Below are 8,500 nucleotides of genomic sequence, written 5' to 3' on the forward strand. Positions count from 1 at the left end.
GAAATTTGTCTGATCTGAATCAATAGATAAATAAGTAAAAAAAAAAAAAAAGATAAATATATAGTGTATACATTGTGACGAATGTGGATAGGAGGTAAGAAGAAGCCACTCAGGTGAAACTAGTCAGGAATAAAAGTATTTCCCTCAGCCCGTGTTCCCTTACCTCCTATCCACATAAATATATAGATAAATAAATAAAAAGATACGTAAATAAACAAATAAAAATATAACTAATTAAATGAACAGATACAAGAATAAAAATTTTATAGACAAATGAATAGATAAGTAAGTACATAGGAAAATATATAAACCAATACAAGAATGAATAAACAAACAAATAAACAATTCAGAAGTCCAGTGTATTGATAGGTATATGAATAAATAATAGATAAATAAATAGTTAATTCTATTGATAAATCACCAAGTAAACCAATAAGCTAAATAATTACCTGAACAATGAATGAACAAACAAAAATAAAATCAACAAATGTTAGATAAACATTAACAAACATATAAACAGGTACAAAGAGATAAATAAGATAACCAAACGGGGGGGACTTCCTTCTTACGCCAAAACATGAAACACAATTGGAAGTAAAATATAATTACACACAATGTGTCTTAATCAAGATGTCTAGTTTCTTTTTTACTATTTTCTCCCTGGCTAGTTGCGCCTATCAGAATGTAGCGATGATTCGTATAATCTCTTATAATGTTCCTATGAATAAATGCTTAGAAAAAGTGACTATATCCTATCTAACCCCATATCGTGGGGTCTCCCATGAATATACAAGTCAATGTCTAGGGTCCACAAAGCTTGAAAGGGTTGAGAAACACGGATCTAGAATACCGTAAAACTCACCAAACCCCTCCCCCTTCACCTCCTTCCCCTTCCTCCTTCCCCCCCCCTCCCCCCGCACCTGCCATCCGGCCCAGTTGTGAACCATACTATCCTCTGCTGGTTTCCTCTCCCATTGTTTTCAAATGCGTCGCTCTCCTATTGTTTTCCGGAGAGGGAGAGATAGAGAGAGAAAGAGAGAGAGAGAGAGACAGAGAGAGAGAGAGAGAGAGAGAGAGAGAGAGAGAGAGAGAGAGAGAGAGAGAGAGAGAGAGAGAGAGAGAGACGGACAGAGAGAGAGACAGACGGACAGAGAGAGAGACAGACTGACAGACAGGCAGAGAGAGAGAGAAAGAGACAGATAGACAGACAGACACAGACAGACAGACACAGAGACACAGACAGACAGAGAACGAGAGTGGAAAAAGTAAGTATAGGAAAAAAGACAAACAAGAAATAAAAGTAAGAATAAGAAAAATAAATGAGAAAAAAAAAAGAAAACATAAAAACGTGTATGCGAGCGTGCGCATGCGCGAGGTAGCGTTTTTCGCCCGTCCCTGACGCAACTCCCTATGACGTCACAGAGACCCACCATCAATATAATCGCGCCTCGATTCAGCTGCACAAATAAAGAATCTAACCTGGTTTTCTAGTTAATCTAATCTGATTTATGTATTAAATCGAACAATAATTGTTGTTAGTATAGGAAGTGAAGTTAATTGAGTTCTAGTTTCTAATGTATTATCCGCTAGGGCATTCTAATCGTACTAGATGGCATTTTTTCCTTTTTTAATCTAGATGTCGTCAGGCGATTTTATTCAGTGCCATGGCACGCCCTCAGTAGCAAACGGGAATGACCCAATTTATATATACGGTAGTTAAAGAGTCATCACACTGGGCTTCCAGTGTGATAACCCAACTGTTGAGAATTCTTTTGAGTAAAAACGACTACAGTTACATTATTTCCAAATTTCCAAATATCAAAATATCTTTCCGTCATATATGACAAAGTTGAATGATGAACTGAGGGATTGCAAATCTAGACGAATGTTAGTCATACTGTTGAAATATTCCTAGAGAAGTCTAGATATCTGTAAACGAAGTCAAATTCTAGTTATTCAAATGGAGGCTGGAGGTAGGATGTTGAAGGAAAATTTTCCCAGTGTGATTACCCCATTAACGAGCCATTTACCACTTACCTTCTAGTTTCAATCACTCCCGTTCTTCGTGAGGTTGTTTACATGACCCAGTACTCGTTACCGGTACCATGTAGGTATTATCATGTGCATTATGCTCACGTCAAATACGACATTCCATGTTGATTGTACATTAATACATATACTATAGTACTATAGCCTGTATACATGAGCATATAGGTACATCCAACCCAACTTCCTGTTTACAATGTTGTTTATAGGATGTTTACGAAAAATACTACATTCTGAAAGGTATCCAGGATATATCCTATATACGTGTACACAGCGTGTTCTATATTAGAAAGAGATCACACGCGTTCTCTATCCTCTGAACGTAGAATAAAACTATGGACAATTCACTATGCACCACGTTCACATTGATGAACGCCCGAACGGCAGTAGCCCGTTGCATTGAGGTCACACGTTCGGGAACGTATGCGGATATCCCCTATTCGGCGCCAGGTGGCGTGTAGGTTGCGTGTAGATCGGGAATATACGACCTTTTGTCTACGTATATTCAGTATAGAGATCACAGTTCACAATGAAGGACTTGTACACGAACAACCTACAATGAGGTCACACTTCAAAGATTGGGTCAATCCTTAGGTCAAGACAGGCCTTTGTGTGTATATAAAGGCTTCACCGAGTCCTTGGTACACCGTGACCTTTGTGCACACTGTCTACACACAGGTCAAGTTCTCACCAGGGGAAGACAAGGTGCTCTGAACTCGTTTCCTCACATATACCATATTTATGATTTGCTGTTGTTTAGTTTCCTGGAAACCACGTCAACGGTGAATTGTATCGTCAAACATCCACTAAGGACTACTTGTTATTGGTCCGTAATCCCACTTAGGAAATTCTTTACCCCACTAAGGGACCACAGACACCAGGTAAAGCTTCGGTTCCCACGGGGGACGAGAGTTCACACGGGGTAATGTTGGGTGACACGCTCCCTCTGCGCGGTCGAGAGCCTAGCTGTGAAGTGATGATCCAGAGGGCGTTGGTGGCACTTGCGTGGAATGCTCTGGGCGGTGGCGTGATGCGTGATGCGTGAACGCGCATACAGGTAACTACAACACTATTTCAATGCAGGAAGGTGCTATTCCACGGTGGAGGTCGGTATGATTTTTCCCTGATGAACGTGCGAACACACGCGTAGGTTTAGTGGACGCATATACACACACACGATTTTAAGAACAAACTGGATGTGGAGAGATACGAAAACGGGTCACTACGACCAAAGCTCTCGTCCCGTAAAATACAACTTGGTAAATACATGCACGAACGCGCGTACACACACACACACTAGCAAAGTTTGTGCGTCTTGTTTTTACTTTTACTCCTATTCTGCTTTAATTTTTTTCCTCTTCCTTTCTTTTATCTTCACTACCCTGGCCACGATATGGCTAGTCTGCCCGTACCGAGGGTTTGATTCTGGAGACAGGTGACCCTTCCTACGGTCCCTCTCGTCCTCGAGTTCTCCTTCAGGCTGTGGTTCCGGTCACCCTCGAAGGGCCCATCACAATCTATGATTCGTAAAGACCTTCTGGAAGTTCTAAGTTTTAACGGAAATAACGAACTTAACGGTTTTCAACGACGACGTTGCAGCTTGTTATTGGCGACAGCAAAGTCTCCCCTATCGTGAGTCATTAGAATCCAGAGGTTGTGAGAGTACTTTAACTAGGTGGTTCTTATATAAAATTCTGGTTGGTGTCGACAGGTGATTTTATTAAGCTAATTGACCTCGCCCATCATCTGGCCGCGTCCGGCAGAGCCGCATAGTGTGACACCGGCATTACCCTGTTCTTGAGCGATCGTTTCGCTCACGGAACTTCCACGGACTTTAACCTTTCTGTAAAAAATAAAACATATTTCCAGTAATCAGGAACTACGGCCTGTTCATTTCATCTTTAAGAATATATATTCACTAGATTATAACAACCGTTGGAATGAGAGCATAGATCAACACACATTAACAGGAAGGAAAAAAAAAAGAGTTGATTGGGAGAATTTTGAATTCAATGAAACAAGGGGATGACAAGCCGCCCGTTTAGTATTGTTTGCTCCGGATAGGTCCGCCAGTCTATGCTGAATGGAGTATAGTGATTGGATGAAACTCACCAAAGGGGGCGGAGCAACGGCGCAAGGTTTTTATTTGTTTCCGGTGAATCAGTAAGATAAACAAATAAACAAACAAATAGGTGAATAAATGAATTAATAAATAAATAAATAGATGAATAACACAATAAATTGATAAATGAAAAGATAAATAAAGGATTGAATAAGTAGACAGTTATTTTCTTAAGTTTAACATCCCAATGGGATAGATAAATATACAAATATAGAAATAAATAAATAAATGAATTAAATAAAGAATAAGCAAATAAATGAATATATAAATACATAAATGCATAAGAAAATAACTGAGAAAAGTACTACGGAGAGCATGCGAATGTTGGTGATGCCGTCGTCTTGTGATGACCTTCGGAACTAGAAAAAAAAAATAGTTGATTGCGTTATAACCCCGTCACCCTCACTGTAGCACAAGCGTGACAGCCCAATTCGTCACACCCGTGTGACACACTAACATCTTTCCCGAAGCGTGTACACACATACATACATACATACATACATACACACATACACACACACACGAACGCGCAGACACGCACACACACACACACACACACAAACGCACGGGAAACCACAGGCATTACTCTCTTCCCGTATAACACAACTAGGTTAATACACACACATATACACTCAAACACACACACACACACACACACACATTATATATATATATATATATATATATATATATATACATACACACACGCACCCACACGCACATATATACACACAGACATACATACACAATCACACACAGACATACACAATCACACACAGACATACATACACAATCACACACAGACATACACACACGCACACATATACACACGGACATACACACACACGCACACACAGACATACACACACGCACACACATACACACAGACATACACACACACACACACACACACACTCACGCACACACAAACACACATACTCACGCACACACAAACACACACACACACACGCACGCACAAACACACACACACAAACACACAGACATATGCACACATACAAACACACACACACATACACGCGCGCGCGCACACAATTCAACACCTCCTCAATAAAGATGAATAAAATCACCTGACGGAAACTAGAGTAGAGGGAAAAGTACCATCCAGGAAGGAAGGGGACTGATTCATGAGGTTCCACAACTTTTAGGAAGCTATGCAGCTGTTGGGTCCCTCTCTCTCTCTCTCTCTCTCTCTCTAATATATATATATATACACATATATATATATATGTATATATATATATATACACATATATACATATATATATAATATATATATATATATATATATATATATATATATATTCATATATTACTTAGACAAAATGTTGTAGCACATATGTAATTCATAATAACAAAGAACCCACAGTGGTAATAAAAAGGAAACTTAAGAAGAATGTGTAAATTCTATATTTCGGCTAATTGCTATAACCCTCTTCACTTTCCTGAAGGGGGCTATAGCTATTAGCCGAAATATAGAAGTTACACCTTCTTCCTAAGTTTCCTTTTTATTCCGACTGTGGGTTCGTTGTGATTATATATACATAAGTGTATATATAAATGCATATATATATATATATATATATATATATATATATATACACATATATACAGTATATATATATATATATATATATATATATACATATATATATATATAATATATATATATATATACATATATCTATTATATATATATATATATATAATATATATATATATATATATCTTTCTCCCCCTCTCTCTTTCTCTCTCTCTCTATCTATCTATCTGTATATATTTTTGTTTCTGCTTACATAGAATAGTTGTCATATGAACTCATATAGTATACAAGATAGATAAATAAAACAAGATAAATGAATTAATAAATAAACAAATAAATAAATGAATGAATAAACAAACAAATGAATGAATAAATGAATATGGAATAAATATATTGAATGAATAAATAATTGAATAAATAAACAAATGAATAGGCAAACAAATAAAACAAAATAGACAAATAAATAAATAGATTAATAAGAAAAATACAAATATATTCGGGTCTTTAATGAAAACCTCAAAAAACAAAACATTGTCCTGGGTTCCCCCCCCCACCTAGAATTCACCCCTATCCCCCTCCCTGCCCCTTGCCCCTCCCCTTCCTCCCCCCGGCGCCCCAGGGCGCCCTCAGGGGAGGAGTCGCCCCATGATGGGGGGGGGGGTGACGTCATTGCGGATATTGGTGGGAAGTTGGATGTCGCGCTTCCGGTCACAAGGGTTTGGGGTCCCGGTCGATAGGAAGCCCGTTCAGGCACGGGGTTCACTCGACAGCTGAATAAAGTCACCTGGCGGCAGCCTTGAGTCAATATTCATTTCCTAGTTACCGCTAGCTAGGATCATGGTAGAAAAATGGATTGAATATAATAATAACAACAATAATAATAATAACAACAATAATGATAACAATAATAATAACAACAACAATAATAGTAATAACAACAATTACGATGACGATGATGATGATGATGATGATTATGATTGATGATGATGATGATGATGATGATGACGATGATGATTTGTGATTTGGTTTTACGTCACAAAGTCCCCCTCCATCGGGGGGCTAGGACGGTGCCCCTCACAAAGGACTTTTGTAGCGTGGAATGAATTGAACAATGCCCTTAGTTCAACTCGCCCCGAGCAGGATTCGAATCGTCATCATCTCGACGTCCACCACAAATAACGACGCCCTAACCCATAATGATAATATTAGGTAGTATATGTTTACATTATGTCACCGGCTAATATAAGGAGAATGTGAGCAGTAGCCGCTTATTGGTAGAAAGATATCTTGCGCCGATGTGAAGATCGAGTACCAGCCCTCCGGGGTTGCACCTCCAGATACCGGTAATTGTGTTCATGGGTTCTGGGAATAGGTGGATGGGAGATGATTCTCTTCCACGTCCTCCTCGTTCCTGTTCACCCGGGTCCCACCGGAAACAGACTCACGTATCTGTGACGTCACCCACCGGAAGTTCGTCACCGTCATGTGTGACGTCATCAGTCTGTCACGGATGTTCAACATAAGGTCGGAATGCACCACAAAGGGACCCCAGATTTGAAAAGGTCGCGACCCCAACATGTGACCCAACCCTCTAAATGCTCCTGATATTATTTAGAAAAATCCAGATTCCATTTTTGTCTACTTTTATCTATTCATTTATTTATTTGTTTATTCAAATAAATCTAAGTTGATTCGAGCTAACACCTTACGAACAAAATTTTTGTTGTCTAATTATCTAATCGCCCAACTATTAAGTTATTAGTGCGATTTAAGTCTTAATTGGAGTTTTTCAATGTATTGTCTTATTTGAAAAAAATTATATATATTTCTGTAAGACTATAATGTGAAGTATGTTTTCAATAGCAGCGCATAAATGATGGTATTTTAACTACATTCGTCGAAACCAATGACTCTCTAAAACAAATATAATCTGGGGGCTCATTACTGGTCTTATTTTTATTCATGCCAAACGAATTCATTCAGCCGAGAACAGATACTGTATAAGGCTTGGGTCAAATACGGAACCAATAACACCATTAGTATAGTTACCCCCTTTGCAATGTTCGTTCTCTCACACATTTCCGTTTTCTATGTTCAAAATTTTTAAAGACGTTAGCTTTGGAAGTTTTTCCTTTGAATAGGTTTACAAAAGAATTAATAATTTTGCTCCGACAAAAGCAACTGACTATCATTATTATGATTTGTTTTAATCTGGGGGCTAAATGGTTGTATGGTGTGAATATAAATTAAATTTCTAAAAAGTCTCAATGTAGCAAAGGACATCCATCCATAATTGAACAAAATCATTTATCAACAACCTTAAATTCCTTTTACTTCGTCGATGGCTTCTCTTGGCTGAAGTGATGTACAAAGGCATAATTTAGTCGACATAAACAAACTTACACGAATAACTAAAGGCAATCACCACCTAAAATATTACACACAACAAACGAGCACCAAATTTTCAAGTAGGCCTACATACATGCATCCATTTATATGCATAAATGTATACAAAGGATTACAAAGGCGGAGCACGCCGACAGGAGACCTTTTGATCCATATCTAGGTCGGATGCGAAAAAAAAAATCATATTAATAATAAAACAATAAATAAAAACTATAATAATGTAAATAACAAATAAAATACATAAATAAATGCATAGGTATAGTTAAATAATAAACAAACAGGTAAATAGTAAATAATAATAAATTGACATATAACTAATAATAAATGAAAATCAGACAGACAAATGATAACAAAAACAAAAACAA

At 37.8% G+C, this 8,500-nt stretch overlaps 1 protein-coding gene across 1 annotated transcript in view; it reads right to left on the reverse strand.

Annotated features, from left to right (window-relative positions):
• Positions 1-2,344, reverse strand: part of Tsp68C (Tetraspanin 68C) — a 23,938-nt gene extending 21,594 nt beyond the window's left edge. Inside the window, exon 1 of the mRNA XM_076178723.1 lies at positions 2,038-2,344. The gene's annotated coding sequence lies outside the window, so the exon portion shown is untranslated. The remainder of the gene's footprint in view (positions 1-2,037) is intronic.
• Positions 2,345-8,500: the final 6,156 nt, after the last annotated feature.

The sequence above is a fragment of the Oratosquilla oratoria genome, chromosome 41 (assembly GCF_046742065.1).
Source record: "Oratosquilla oratoria isolate Oo_2021 chromosome 41, ASM4674206v1, whole genome shotgun sequence".
Taxonomy (NCBI): Eukaryota; Metazoa; Arthropoda; class Malacostraca; order Stomatopoda; family Squillidae; genus Oratosquilla; species Oratosquilla oratoria.